This window comes from Schistocerca nitens, chromosome 8 (assembly GCF_023898315.1).
Source record: "Schistocerca nitens isolate TAMUIC-IGC-003100 chromosome 8, iqSchNite1.1, whole genome shotgun sequence".
NCBI classification, from domain to species: domain Eukaryota; kingdom Metazoa; phylum Arthropoda; class Insecta; order Orthoptera; family Acrididae; genus Schistocerca; species Schistocerca nitens.
In genome coordinates, this window is record NC_064621.1 from 70,916,740 (window position 1) to 70,933,703 (window position 16,964).

Genomic DNA, 16,964 nt, shown 5'->3' on the forward strand with positions numbered 1-16,964 from the left:
AGTCCCCTAGAGCTTAGAACTACTTAAACCAAGGACATCACACACATCAATGCCCGAGGCAGGATTCGAACCTGCGACCGTAGCAGTCCCGCGGTTCCGGACTGAAGCGCCTTGAACCGCACGGCCACCGCGGCCGGCCCACATTTTATTGGATTGTGTTTTATTTTCCGACCAGCGGGCCGAGGTGAATTTTCCGTTGAATCTGCCCAACATTTTAAGTGACGTTAAAACGAATGCGGTTCGAGTTTTAAATTTTATAACATTTGTTGTATGATTTTAGGGTGATAGTTTTAACGTGTTAACAAGGAGACTGGCTCACCGATGTTTTTTGCGAGTGGTCAGCCAGTGACAGTCCTGCGCTCTTCTTTTAGCTCGTTTTCTATTTTACTTGTGTTTTAATCTGATGTACAGCTAATTCTACTCATTCTTCGTTGTTTTAGCACATGTGATAGAGAGTGAATGTGTGGTTGAGTGCACGAGAGTGCAAAAACTTTAGAATTTTATTACATTCGTTTATTTTAAGTAGTCTAAGTGCGCTGATAACCTCGCCGGTGAGCGCCCATTAGCATCAAACACACACACGCACGCACACACACACACACACACACACACACACACGCACGCACACACACACACACACTGACAGACACACACGATTATTGGTTTCAGTATTCGACCGACTACTCCTTGTTAATCTCAGACCCCGCAGGGGTTCTCCCACGATGCATCTCAGACACGTCTCTCAGTGAAGAAAGATTCTATCGAAAAAACAGCGGATCGATCTGCTAAACTAAACTAAACTACTCCAGAACTGGCCATGAAGGCCCATGGGTACCGACTGGCCGCCGTGTCATCCTCAGACCACAGGCGTCACTGAATGCGGATATGGAGGGGCATGTGGTCACCACACCACTCTCCGGGTCGTATGCCAGTTTACGAGACCGGAGCCGCTACTTCTCAATCGAGTAGTTCCTCAGTTTTGCCCCACAAGGGCTGAGTGCACTCCGCCTGCCAACAGCGCTCGGCGGACCGGATGGTCACCCATCCAAGTGCTAGCCCAGCCCGACAGCACTTAACTTCGGTGATCTTACGGGAATCGGTGTTACCACAGCGGCGAGGCCTTTGGCGGATAGAGCTGCTAGTCTAAAAGAATTCAGTCTTGGTGAGATAATAACTAGCTCACTGCAATTTCAAGTTCTCCGAACAAAGAAACACATAAAAAAGAATCTTTGAAGCTGTATAGTCACAGTCAATAAAATGACGTCTTGAATACAAAAATATAAGTAAAAAAAGTTATTCGTCTCTTAACGACAAACTGCAGCTTCCAACTTAGACGACAAATTGAATTAGCTCCACTGAAAATAAATCAGCCCCTCGAATGATTCAGTCCATTAGCAAACAAAGACTAACAGTCGTGTCTTACGCAACAGACTGCAATAGATCTGCAGGAATTACAGAAAAAATATCAGGAGACCATTACGGAGCGGAGTCTGATGACAGATATTAACTCTAAACTTAGCTGCTTAAGAAATTAAATGGTGATCTATATATGCAGATTGAAGAGATGAGGTCTCTGGAAGTATACACTTGCCTACGTTTCAAGCGGAATCCCCCATTTCGTTCGATGCTGAGTTAAAAAAAATGGCTCTGAGCACTATGGGACTCAACTTCTGAGGTCATTAGTCCCCTAGGACTAACCTAAGGACATCACAAACATCCATGCCCGAGACAGGATTCGAACCTGCGACCGTAGCGGTCTTGCGGTTCCAGACTGCAGCGCCTTTAACCGCACGGCCACTTCGGCCGGCGATGCTGAGTTACTGTTCCAGTACAGGTGAAGAGCCTCTGCAATTCTGGGGAGTACGAAGTGGGCAGAGGCGTCAATGGGAATTTGGACAGGAGGAAGGTGTGCTAGGGTCGTCCACCCAGTTGAGCAAAGCCACTGTACCAGGGTGGCGTAGTGGTTGGCGCATTTGACTAGGGAGCGGGAGACCCAAGTTCGAATCTAGGCCTCGGTACAAATTTTCATTCGTCGCTTCAGTATACAAATGGACATCATAGATGTTTGAGACTTGAAAAAGTCTCTGCAACCAAATAGTCCATTGAATCAAATAGTGTCAGTCGCTCCCTAGCCCATGTACTAATGAAATTAGTAAACTATTTATTACATGACAACAATCCGCCTGTGCAGCCGTGGTTGCTAAAGCACGCCTCTGCAGTGGCGCTAGATTCGGAGGTAAGCCGTGTCGAGTACGGGTGGTGGGTGAAATTTTCATTGCCACCATTTTCTCGGAAAGGGAAAGAGAGGTGGTGGCGTAAAGTTCCTGATCACCAGTCCTTGCACCAGTTTCCTGGATTAAATTCCAAATCTCTCGACAGTGTCTCATGAAGTGAGGCCATGCGACGCTGGTGATGGTTATCCGTCCATCGGATTGGGACGTTAAGTTCGCCGGCCCCCCTCATGGTATTCGGGTAGAGTAGGCCGTGTGTCAGCAACGGCTTTCATCCTCTCCCTTCCATCATCATCATTATCATTCAAAGCAAACGTAACTCTACAGTATAGATGCTTCCGTTACTCTCATCTACGTTCTACAAATACACTCCTGGAAATTGAAATAAGAACACCGTGAATTCATTGTCCCAGGAAGGGGAAACTTTATCGACACATTCCTGGGGTCAGATACATCACATGATCACACTGACAGAACCACAGGCACATAGACACAGGCAACAGAGCATGCACAATGTCGGCACTAGTACAGTGTATATCCACCTTTCGCAGCAATGCAGGCTGCTATTCTCCCATGGAGACGATCGTAGAGATGCTGGATGTAGTCCTGTGGAACGGCTTGCCATGCCATTTCCACCTGGCGCCTCAGTTGGACCAGCGTTCGTGCTGGACGTGCAGACCGCGTGAGACGACGCTTCATCCAGTCCCAAACATGCTCAATGGGGGACAGATCCGGAGATCTTGCTGGCCAGGGTAGTTGACTTACACCTTCTAGAGCACGTTGGGTGGCACGGGATACATGCGGACGTGCATTGTCCTGTTGGAACAGCAAGTTCCCTTGCCGGTCTAGGAATGGTAGAACGATGGGTTCGATGACGGTTTGGATGTACCGTGCACTATTCAGTGTCCCCTCGACGATCACCAGTGGTGTACGGCCAGTGTAGGAGATCGCTCCCCACACCATGATGCCGGGTGTTGGCCCTGTGTGCCTCGGTCGTATGCAGTCCTGATTGTGGCGCTCACCTGCACGGCGCCAAACACGCATACGACCATCATTGGCACCAAGGCAGAAGCGACTCTCATCGCTGAAGACGACACGTCTCCATTCGTCCCTCCATTCACGCCTGTCGCGACACCACTGGAGGCGGGCTGCACGATGTTGGGGCGTGAGCGGAAGACGGCCTAACGGTGTGCGGGACCGTAGCCCAGCTTCATGGAGACGGTTGCGAATGGTCCTCGCCGATACCCCAGGAGCAACAGTGTCCCTAATTTGCTGGGAAGTGGCGGTGCGGTCCCCTACGGCACTGCGTAGGATCCTACGGTCTTGGCGTTCATCCGTGCGTCGCTGCGGTCCGGTCCCAGGTCGACGGGCACGTGCACCTTCCGCCGACCACTGGCGACAACATCGATGTACTGTGGAGACCTCACGCCCCACGTGTTGAGCAATTCGGCTGTACGTCCACCCGGCCTCCCGCATGCCCACTATACGCCCTCGCTCAAAGTCCGTCAACTGCACATACGGTTCACGTCCACGCTGTCGCGGCATGCTACCAGTGTTAAAGACTGCGATGGAGCTCCGTATGCCACGGCAAACTGGCTGACACTGACGGCGGCGGTGCACAAATGCTGCGCAGCTAGCGCCATTCGACGGCCAACACCGCGGTTCCTGGTGTGTCCGCTGTGCCGTGCGTGTGATCATTGCTTGTACAGCCCTCTCGCAGTGTCCGGAGCAAGTATGGTGGGTCTGACACACCGGTGTCAATGTGTTCTTTTTTCCTTTTCCAGGAGTGTAGACAAACGACTCAGCTCACCAAATCTGGGAGGAAAGAGGCCAGTGAGCGTCGGGGAAGAACATCCTCCTGACAGCTGGCCGAGCCCGCGCCCTGGTTATCCCAGCCAACATTGCCATTCGTACATGACAACACGTACGTTATGTTCCGCAAATGCCTTGGAAAGCGGAGCCTTGGATGTGGGAAACAGATAAGGATGCACATTTTATTTAATCGCGATATAATAGAATTAAGTGTACAAAGTATAATTTAAACTTTCAAGTATTAATCGTACTGGCAATCTAAATACTAAGTTTGTAGGACTTTTTCTGCAGATACTTAATATTAGAGCTGGCTAAGGCTCAAATGGCTCTGAGCACTATGGGACTTAACATCTGAGGTCATCAGTCCCCTTGACGTAGAACTACTTAAACGTAACTAACCTAAGGACATCACACACATCCAAGCCCGAGGCAGGATTCGAACCTGCGACCGTAGCAGCAGCGCGGTTCCGGACAGCTGGCTAAGGGAATGTTGTTTAACTCACTCACAAGGTTCACTAAAAATTGTACAAGAAACTTAACATGCTCTAGAAAGTTATCAAGTACATAAAGTGTGTTTCAGGTAAGGTGTTTTCTATGTAACTTACAAAATAATAAGTGAAAGGAATAAAATTTTGAACATAGCTGTTAAGGTTCAGTGACCGTGTCAGTATTATATTATAACAAATAAGCCCTCAGTCACTAATATTAAGTCGAAAACTGACCAGGTTTCGACGCTGCCATAACTGTCGTCTTCAGAATTAAACTAACTGTTCTAAAACATAATAGGTATATAAGACATTAATAAAGTGTGTACAGACAGGAAAAAGATGCAGTACTTACAAGTGACATTCTAAAAAAAAAAAAAATCTAAGCCGGAAGGGCGACATCTTGAAAAGTTGTAAATAAGATAAGATGGCAAGCCGCTAAGGGCTGCTCGTACCTGAGTGAACACGCGTTGCAACGAACACTTGTTTGCCGGCGGGAGTCGCCGAGCCATTCTAGGCGCTTGTCTGGAACCGCGCGACAACTACGGTCGCAGGTTCGAATTCTGCCTCGGGCATGAACGTGTGTGATGTCCTTAGGTTAGTTAGGTTTAAGTAGTTCTATGTTCTAGGGGACTGATGACCTGCGATGTTAAGGCCCATAGTGCTTAGAGCCATTTTAACCATTTCAATACTTGTTTGATTATGCGTTTGTTACCCTGGTAACATATTTATATAGGCAGGTAAACTGTAGAAACGTTACTCTTTCTGCAAAGTTCTGAACATAGTTTATTCAGGTAATTTCCAGAAAGTAACAGCAACCAAGTATAGTTTTTTGAACACAACAAATATTTTTATCATATAACTATTGTGTGCAAATAAATTTAAATCAAATTTCTGTCATTTTGGGAGCGGGCTAGAAAAGTTCAAAGTTTTACGGGTGGATGCAAAATGCTCTACATGATTGGCTGTGTTTGGATGATAGGTCCGGACGCAGGACGTTCCATTAAGCGTGGTGTTGAAACGAGTGCGGCCGGCCGGAGTGGCCGAGCGGTTAAAGGCGCTACAGTCTGGAACCGCACGACCGCTACGGTCGCAGGTTCGAATCCTGCCTCGGGCATGGATGTGTGTGATGTCCTTAGGTTAGTTAGGTTTAAGTAGTTCTAAGTTCTAGGGGACTTATGACCACAGCAGTTGAGTCCCATAGTGCTCAGAGCCATTTTTGAAACGAGTGCCTATTTTACTAAATACGCAATTCAGTACGCCTTCTAAGCGACGTGTGGACGAGATGTAAAGCTGATGGTGTCAGAAAGCGCAAGGCATTGAGTTGTGCTTCCAGGAAAATGGACATTCTTATGAACATCTCACTCTAATGAACAGACAGGCTTTACAGCCACGCGGGATAGCCGAGCGGTCTGACGCGTCCTGTCACGGTCCGCGCGGCTGCCCCGTCGGAGGTTGGAGTCCTTCCTCGGGTATGGGTGTGTGTGTCGTCCTTAGCGTAGGTTAGTTTAAGTTAGATGAAATAGTGTATTAGCTTAGGGACCGATGACCTCAGCGTTTGATCCACAAGACCTTACCACAAATTTCCACGGAATTTATATCTAAACACAGCCAGCTATGTACAGCATTTTGCATCGATCCCTAATAGACTGAACGTTTGTAATTCCCTAACTACAACAGAAATTCAGTTTCATCCGATTGGTACCAGTTGGTTTAAATACGTTAGCTACAAGATAGATAAAAATAATGTTCTATTTGAAAAATTATTACTGATTGCTATAACTCTCAGGAAAATAACTAAATGAATTATGTTCGTAACTCCCCATTAAGAACTATTTTCTTTACCTTTGCCTATCTAAATAAATATTCCTTTCATTTATTCTTTTGTAAGCTGCAGAGGAAAAAACCCTACCTGAAACCATGCATGTTTATTTCGTCTTCGTACCATTCTCAAGCCATTAAAATCTCTGCACCAATTGGTTTATGGCCTGGGATCATAATCATCAAAAACGATGTATTGAATTATTACTAGGCAGCAATGTAAGATATGCGCCGAACGTCAGTGATTGTCGAAAACAATAAAACTAACTGGAAACTGAGGAGAGCCACGCACAAGAAATATCTCTGCTTGTATGTCACAAATGTCTAATCGCCTTCTCCTCACAAGTTTATCGTTCTCATCTGCCGATTAAATTGCATCTCGAAGACAGGAAAGCCTTTCATATTTCCAACTCCGGTTTCAATTACGAAATTTTACGACCAATATATCACAGATATTCCATAACGCGATTATCGGCAGCAAAATGCCTATAAAGACGCGAACTGACGGTCAGACGTCGTTGCAACGGGTAAAAAAGATGCAGTACTTACAAGTCACATTCTAAAAAAAAATCCATACATTACAAATGTGCTCGAAAGCATACTGTCCACCATTTTGCTTAACACTATGACGTTCACTAACTAAAAGTGCAAATTCACCCCTCCGCTCAGAGTGCCAGCAATTAACGAAAAAATGAGGAATAGGATTATAGAACATGAGCCCGTGTGTGTGTGAGATAATGTTACACACCATCGAGGTAATTTATTGATTTTCTGGCACCGGTGTAACGGTGCCAACTCGTGAGTGTCCGACACAGAATCTGAGGGACAATTTTCTGCACTACTGGCCATTAAAATTGGTACACCAAGAAGAAATGCAGAAGATAAACGGGTATTCATTGGACAAAAATATTATACTAGAACTGACACGTGATTACCTTTTCACGCAATGTGGGTGCATAGATCCTGAGAAATTAGTACCCAGAACAACCACCTCTGGCCGTAATAACGGCCTTGATACGCCTGGGCATTGAGTCAAACAGAGCTTGGATGGCGTGTACAGGTACAGCTGCCCATGCAGCTTCAACACCATAGCACAGTTCATCAAGAGTAGTGACCGGCATATTGTGACGAGCCAGTTGCTCGGCCACAATTGACCAGACGTTTTCAATTGGTGAGAGATCTGGAGAATGTGCTGACCAGGGCAGCAGTAGAACATTTTCTGTAATCAGAAATGCTCGTACAGGACCTGCAACATGCGGTCGTGCATTATACTGCTGAAATATAGAGTTTCGCAGGGATCGAATGAAGGGTAGAGCCACGAGTCGTAACACATCTGAAATGTAACGTCCACTGTTCAAAGTGCCGTCAATGCGAACAAGAGGTGACCGAGACGTGTAACGAGTGGCACTCCATACCATCACGCCGGGTGATACGCCAGTACGGCGATGACGAATACACGCTTCCAATGTGCGTTCACCGCGATGTCGCCACACACGGATACGACCAACATGATACTGTAAACAGAACCTGGATTCATCCGAAAAAAATGACGTTTTGCCATTCGTGCACCCAGGTTCGTCGTTGAGTACACCATCGCCATCGCTCCTGTCTGTGATTCAGCGTAAAGGGTAACCGCAGCCATGATCTACGAGCTGATAGTCCCTGCTGCTGCAAACGTCGTCGAACTGTTCGTGCAGATCGTTGTTGTCTTGCAAACGTCCCCATCTGTTGACTCAGGGTTCGAGACGTGGCTGCACGATCCGTTACAGCCTTGCGGATAAGATGCCTGTCATCTCGACTGCTAGTGATACGAGGCCGTTTTGATCCAGCACGGTGTTCCGTATTACCCTCCTGAACCCACCGATTCCACATTCTGCTAACATTCATTGGATCTCTACCAACGCGAGCAGCAATGTCGCGATACGATAAACCGCAATCGCGACAGGCTACAATCCGACCTTTATCAAAGTCGGAAACGTGATGTTATGCATTTCTCCTCCTTACGCGAGGCATCACAACAACATTTCAGCAAGCAACGCCGGTCAACTGCTGTTTGTGTATGAGAAATCGCTTGGAAACTTTCCTCATGTCAGAATGTTGTAGGTGTCGCCAACGGCGCCAACCTTGTGTGAATGCTCTGAAAAGCTAATCATTTGCATATCACAGCATCTTCTTCCTGTCGGTTAAATTTCGCATCTGTAGCACGTCATCTTCGTGGTGTAGCAATTTTAATGGCCTGTAGTGTACTATTCTCCTATGTTTCCTTTGGTGGAAAATTTCATACCAGATTAGTTCTTACACGAAAGTAAATGACCTACGAATATTCTAGCACCTGTTGTACCGGAGTGTGCAGTGCGTATTGTATCTCACGGTATACGATGCCATACTTTACTAATTGACAGCAGACGTTTCTATAGTGATCCCTATTGATGTTCCCAAGGAGCACAGCCGCCGCGGCGGTATCGCGTCGGCTGCCGGTGCAGTGCGGCGCTCCGCCATTACGTTAATTTATTGCGCATGTCGTCCTAATGGCGATGACTGTAGACAGATCTCTCCGCCCGCCTGCTCACTATTCTAATTGCCCACACGGCAATTACCCCGCAGCATTGTCCAATTAGCCGGGCCTGGAGGGTGGCCGTCCCTACCGGAGCAGAACAGACGTCTGGACGCGTCCTGGCTCCCACTGGCCCCTTTTATTGCAGCCCTGACGACGGAGCGCTCAGCAACTTTATTGGCCAACACGTCTCCCCGTTAGCCTAATCCAGATGACGACGACCTGATACAAATAAATTAAATAGCGCGTCTGCACTCCGGGGGAATGGTGCGGGAAAATAGCCTTTACAACAGCAATAAAGAAGGCTTTGGTACTCTATAAAACGGAGACTGCACTAAAAATAATAACGACATTTAAATTCTAAGAACTTACTCTATTGATACAGACGACTGCTAACACCCCACTGACCGCTTCCGTGCAACATTAGGCCACGAGTGGGGCAAACACAATACGCCCAGAATCTTAGATTCACAGACGTATAATTCTCGCAATGACTCAACAGCGGAAATGAGTGATTCGAACGGAAAGCGATTGTAGGTGGCCACGAGTTTGACTCTTCTCGTAGATATTTCGGATAAATTAAGTGTGCCCAAGTACACTGTTTCCGGTGTTGCATAAAATGGAAACGTCAGGAAAGCAGAAGAACTATTGATTATTTGTAACGCATTACAGAAATGACTGACTGCTGACCCGCAAAGCGCACAGTGAGAGTTAACCAGCGTACTTGTCTATAGCCGGGAACACCCGTGACGGTAGCTCAAGTATTCAGGTCAGAGAAATTACGAAGTCGGGGAAAAATGTGTGGAACATTCAAAAGAAGTCCATCTGCTGCTGACAAACAAAAGCTGAACGAAAGCAGAACAAGCATATAAGACGACTAGGCGAGAAGCCTTTCTCCTACCAACAGTAGTGGTTACCCTGAGACGCGTGAGCGCAGCGTGCCTTTTTCAGGTTACACAGGAAATCTTGTACTAACGCTTTCTGATGCAATGCCAGCGACAAACATGTCGTAGTCTCCGCGTGAATATCACATTCGGTGAAATTTAATGGGTGTTTTGCTCATCAGATGTACACTGAAGAGCCAAAACACTATGATCGGCCGGCCGGTGTGGCCGTGCGGTTCTAGGCGCTTCAGTCTGGAACCGCGTGACCGCTACGGTCACAGATTCGAGACCTGCCTCGGGCATGGGTGTGTGTGATGTCCTTACGTTGGTTAGGTTTAAGTAGTTCTAAGTTCTAGGGGACTGATGACCACAGATGTTAAGTCCCATAGTGCTCAGACCCATTTGAACCATTTTGAACCACTATGATCGGCAGCTTAGTAGCTGGTTTGTCCGTCTTTGTGCAACGAAATACATCACTGATTCTGCGTATCAGGTATTCGACAGTTTGTTGATAGGTTTGTGGAGTTATGTGGCATTACACGCTTCCGCGCTGGTCATGTAATTAGCGTAAATAACGGACCGCTGGTCCGCGTACGCGGTGATGCGCGACAGCGACCCAGAGGCGTTTCATAGGAGAAATTGGTCGCCGACACATCAACGTGCGGTCACTATAACGCTCCTCAAACTTCTGTAGCACTGTTGCGGCTCCGAAACACGGGCAGCTATGCCGCTGAAAGGTGACATTTTTTTTTTTTTAAAAAAAAAAAAAAAATATCTTTATTCAACAATCATAATTATACAATAGAACCCACTACCTTAGTGATTAGTGGGTCATAACTGATCTACATTTTAGATGTTAGCAGCTATTTCTATTTATTAGTATATATTGCTATGTTAATTATTGTAAGCTACAGACAGAATATTAGAAGATAATAGGCAGACTACAACTAAATTCTACTAACTAATTATTAAAATCTTCCAACTAGTTGATTCCTAACTGCCTGCAGCGTTACAGGTGTGTCAGCATAAGTATAAACCTACTTCTTTAGGCCCTGCTCATCGAGCTAATCCCGATGAGCGTGCCCCTGACACTGGGCTGGCCAAGACTGTTTGTCGCTGCAGGTTCCTAACTTAATATCTATATCTAAAGCTACAACTACTACTAACCTACATCAGTTCCGGTGCTTTGGTCTTTATCGGTGTACCCTGATCCCCCTAGTCCTGCCCGTGGCGGATTGCAACTAAGAAGTCGACCTGTCCACGTACAGGCGGTATAGGATGAGGGTAATTGGTCACATTCGGTAAATGTCACTAATCGTAAACGACCCTCATGTATCTCGTAATGGGACACATTTGGTATATGTCTTAATCATGAAAGTTAGTCAGGTATGCCGTCAATACCTTTCGTGATACCTCATCTGCCAATTTGTTTAAAGTGTCGAAAGTTCCTTCGTGTCTTAATAGGTCATATGTGTTATTGTGTGGAAGTTGTTGTCTTAGTGTCATTGCTACATCATCGAAAAGGGGGCACTCGTAAACCACATGGTCGGGAGTGCCCTCCGAAGCACCACATTCACACTCGGGTGTAGCCTTTTTCCCAAACCGACACAAGTATGTCGGGTAGGGCCCATGACCAGTGAGAAAGTGTATTAGACCCCGCGTTGGCATAAAGTACTTCATCCCTAACCTTTCTTTTACATCCGGCAAGAACCCAAACGTTCTTCTGCCAGTTTCTTCTATTTCCCAAGACCGTTGCCATAGGTCTTCGCCCCTTCTACGTATTTCTCTCTTATCTGTTACCAGTATTCCCATGATGTTCTCTATTTTCGCGTTGTTTCCCTTCTTGACCCAGTACCAAGCTGCTTGTTCGCGAATTTTGATGTCTAAAGGACTGAGCCCCATTATTATTAAGAGTGCACTTCCTGGAGAAGTTCTATACGCCCCTATGGATCTTAGAAGCATGTTTCTTTGTACTCTTCTCACTGCCATGGCTGGCACCACCCTTGTGAGCCTATGTGCCCAGACTCCCGCTCCGTAACCCACTACTGATGTTAATATGCTAGTATGATACAACTTGATTAGGTGTGGTGGAAGATGAAATCGTTTATGACCTATTGAGATGAGATTGTTTAATAATTGCAATGCTTTTTGGGATACGGACTCAATATGCTTTCCAAAGTTCCACCTTTCATCGATGATGACGCCTAGGTAGCGAGTTTCTTGTCGTCTTATTACTGGTGAGCCTCCAATTCTGACAGTAGGGTTCCTCGCCAGCTGTCCCTTCAGTAATAAGTACGTCGATTTGGTCGGTGAGATCGTCATCTTGGTATTTGTGCACCACAGTTGTAATTTGGTCATTGCTCTGTCTATTTTTGGTTCAATATCTTCGCGGCTTCGGCCGCCGACCAGCAAGAGGAGGTCATCCGCGTAGGCTATCACCTCTAGCACTTCTTCTCCCTGTTCCATACTGTCTAACAGCGGTTCCATATGGATGTCCCAAAACAGGGGACCTAGTACAGAGCCCTGGGGACATCCCTTAGTTATGGATTTTCCTACTCTGCCGCTAGGGGATGATAGCCAAACCTCCCGCCCTTCACAATAGCTCCTCAGGCATCCATATAGCGACCCTGGACACTCTTTCTCCCGCAAGCAGGAGAAGAGCGAAGGCCACCACAGGTTGTCAAAGGCGCCACTGATGTCAACCATGATGCCAACAACGTACTTGTATGGGGTAGAGTCGCAGACCTCAGCCGCCAGAGCGATCGCATCAGTTGCCGATCGCCCCGGCCTGAAGCCGAACTGCCCGCCACTCATCCCACACAGCACTCGGTGTGCAGTCAGTCTGTCAGCTAGCAATTTTTCAAATAATTTCCCAAGGATATTTAATAGGCAAATCGGCCTATAAGACTTAACATCTGCTGGGTCCTTGTCGGGGCCCTTTTTGATTATGACAACATTTGCCTCTTTCAGATTTTCGGGAATTTTTCCTGTCTTAGGCATTCATTATACAACTGGGTTAGTGGTGCCACCAGTTGAGGTGCCCAGGAACTGCACTACCTCCGCCACAATGCCGTCTGGGCCGGGGGCTTTTCCTGTTTTCAGTGCTTTAATGTGGCCAGCCACCTCCTCCTCAGAGAAGGGGTAGACTGCCCTGTTGTTAGCAATTCTATCTAGATCTTGATTTCGTAGCTGGGACTGTCCCTCCGTGTCACTGGCCTCATCGTCGTCAGGGAGCAGGGACCAGAGAAGAACCTCGGCAGTCTCCTGCCAGGACTCTGTCATCCCATCCCCGCGCCTGACCGTTGATAGCATCATTGGGGACCGGATCTTTTCCTCACTAGTTTGTAGGGTATTCCCCATGGATCCAGGGCCAACTGCTCCAGCACGAATCTTTCCCAGCTACGTAGTCTGACTTCTTTTAGTTCTTTCTGGAATTTATCTTTTTCCTCCCGGTATAGCTGTAACCATCGTTGTTTTTCCCACCAGACGACACTGCGCTGGTAGTGCCTCCTCAGCCTTCTGACAGACTGACGCAATTCCTGAAGTTCAGCTGACCATGGTGACGGGGAGGCCACCATGGCTCTCCTCCTGGTTGGAACAGCTGCCTTGACCGCTCTGGTCACTGCGCCTACCAGTTCTTCGGCCCGCCTGTCTATGTCTAAGTCCTGTTGTGCTTCACCTTCTGGCAATGGAGGAATGTCGCACTCTCTCGCTAGTCTCTCCCAGTCAGCTCTCTTGAAATTCAGTTGCAGCTCCCACCCTGCGGTACAGTGGCGACCTCCATTCCCTAAGCTGAACATTATAAGATTATGTCGCTTGTTGTCGCATTCTCCTTGACTTCCCAGTTCTGAATAATGTTGGCAGAATTTGGCGTAACTAGCGTTACATCTATATTGGTACCACGCCCCCCTCCCGCTGCGTAAGTGGGAGGGTTTACCAGGTCTATTTGCAACTACAAGTTGTAGGGCCATAATCATTTCCTCTACTTTTTCACCATTTTCATCTCTTGTGCCACTGTACCACAGGGGGGATTTTGCATTTATATCTGCTGTTATAACCAGTTTCCGACCTCGCAACGCCGTGGCTACTCTGGTCAGGTGATCCAGATGTTGTTCGATGTTATCCCCGTATTGAAAGTACATGTTTACAAAGGTTATAATTCCCATGGGAGCCTGTACCTCCACGACGTTGCAGTGACTGGTAGAGAACTGTGCCAGTGTTGTTACTCGTAGAGACTGGTTTGTAATGACAATTGCCGCTTTGGGGGCTTCCCCAGTGCTAGCGATTTGCCATGTAGCGGCTGCAAATGAAAGTTTTCCAGCTTGAGAGTACGGCTCCTGCAAGCAGAGTACGTCAAGCCTCTTCTCCTCCACCTCTCTTCGGAGCTCCTGCATCACAAGTCCATTGCCGTCGGAGAAGACATCAAGCATGATGCAGGTGGTTCACAGCTGTCAGCGTGTCTTCGATCACTACCACAGGTCCCATGCAATCGCGGCAGAATGTCTCGCACCAGCCTGCATCCGTGGCGCGCTGCACGTTTCGAGCCACCGTTGATCTCGATGACGGCGTTGGTGGAGACGACCATCGACCCTGTAAAGCAAAAAGCCGACACGTTTCCGTTGATCGACGGTCGAATACCGATGGTTCCGCGCCCACTGCAATCGTAATTGACGATGGCGCTCGGTCAAATGTGAACACGTAGGGGTGGGCTGCTGCAGAGCTCCTTGTTCAACTACGTACGATGAACGGTGTGCTTCGAAAGAGTTGTGCGTGCACCAATATTGTGCTCTTACGGCAGAGATGTCACAGATCATCTATCCTACTTTACAGAGCAGCCAAGCCTCTGAATCCCACGTTTTGTGAAGAGCTCAAATGGTTCAAACGGCTCTGAGCACTATGGGACTTAACATCTGAGGTTATCAGTCCCCTAGAACTTAGAACTAGTTAAACCTAACTAACCTAAGGACATCACACACATCCATGCCCGAGGCAGGATTCGAACCTGCGACCGTAGCGGTGTCGCGGTTCCAGACTGAAGCGACTAGAACCGCTCGGTCACAGCGGCCGGCCTCTGTGAAAAGCCGTGCACGTCCAACCATTTAGCTCCTTTCGGTAGTTCCACTGTCCTTGTACCTCTTCTCATAGATGCTCACGACAGTAGCACGTGAACACAGGACAAGCTTCGCCGTTTTCGACATATTCGTTCACAGCCTCTCCGTATTAATAATCTGCCCTTTATCGTAGCTAATCTCAGTGGATTTCCCCATTCGCTGGGGCGATCCCCCGTCAGTGTCTGCTCCGCTTACACATTATTGTTAGCGCGTCACTTGTCCACAACGCCACCAGGAGGCGTCCATGTTGCGGTAGGCAGTGGTCATAACGTTTTGGCTACAGAACTCTCTTACTGTACGACGTAACACATAAGGAGTGGTTTTCTACACACAGTACCACAAAAAAAGTAGAATCAGTAATATGAGCGAAAAACATCGCTCGCGGTATCACTTCTGAACAGATGATTTTTATGGCTTATTATTTCATATGATGCGTGATGAATATATCCGAAATAATTTATAAATATCATTATTGTTCGGGCGAGAGACAGACAGATGGATCGACTAAAGAAGGGTAGTGAAACGAACTGGAGGAAAGAAAATTCTTGACACGACTACTAATTCAAAGATTAAACGCTATGTTCGTTATAAACTGAGTGGTTAACAACTTCTTTCTGCCTGACAGATGATATTACCAGAACGTAACAAAATCGGTACGAGTTCTGTATGAGAATACCCACCGTTGTTTCATTACTGTATGTGAATTATTTCTCTAATATGCTTGACCTACAAATTAAGGTAGCACAAAACGTGATGTGTCTGACCAAAACACATTTTCGTGTTCAGCACATACAACATGGTCAGCTATAAAATATTCTTTGTCAAAGATAATTGTACACAAGACAATTGCCATCAAATGATAAACAATGTCGCTACAACAAATTTCTCGGCATTCGAATTTAATACGGAGAAACTTAAATGGATTCAAAAACGTACCCAGTAATTAATACAGAGGTGCAATATAAATATTTTATTTGATATCGCAAGTGTTGAAACAGATGAAATTGTTATTTTCTTTATTTTCATCATGTCAGGGACAACAGCAACCGTTACGAAATTGCCTCGAATGAAAAACAGCCCACAGTTGCTCTAAATTATGTTTATTTTAAACCTAGACCATAGTTTCTGCTATAATAATATAATCTTCTTCAGAAGTCGTACACTCTAATAAATGAAAAATATCTTAGCCCAGCAGGCTGTTTTTCATTCGAGACAGATGAAATTTTGTACATTGCTCGCAAGTGTCATATTCTGAAAACACTAGCGTCAAAGAGCTGAACAGTTTTCAAAAGGAGAAAAATGATTGTTGGATTTATGAATCTGTTAGCTGTTCATGAAAACAGTTTGTGAATAATCTTGATAGTCTCTTCCTTGCATTTGTACATTAGTAATAGTAATGCAAGTAAAAAAGAAGCATACTCACAAATAAACTTTTATGTTTTTTTTTTAACCAAAGTAGGCACGTTATAATCAATCCGGGTGCCATTGCCATACCATTTTATATTTGGTAGGAGTATACAGTTCGCGTCTAAACTGATAACAAACTTTCTAGCTATTAATCTTCATCTTCTCTTCAGCTATTAGACAATAATTGCCTGTTACGGTACCCATCTCCGTCGGCGTCTTATTCTGTCTCTTCTCCCACGGCACTTATAATTTCTTGCCTTTAAGTGGAGTCTCCCACTCTCCATTCTTTCTAGATGTTCGTTCCATTTTCTTCTATAATCTCGAATTTTATCATTGAGGCTAGAGATTTGCAGTTCTTCTCTAATTTCTTATTTCTTAGCCTGTCTTCCGTTGTGCAAACTTTAACACCTCTAAGGAATTTCATTTCTTGTGCCTGAATCCGGCTTTATTGCTTCTTGGTAATCACCCAGGTCTCACTTCCATAGAGCAGTGTGGAAACTGCAACAGTTTTGTAAAATTTAATTTTTTTTTTTTTTGGTTTCTGTTAATTTCTCCACATACCCGCCTGAATTTACTAAGCTTAATTTCAATATCTCTGCTGTAGCCATATGCCATTTCACATCCGAGGTTACTGAAATGGTTTACTTGTTCTAAAATCT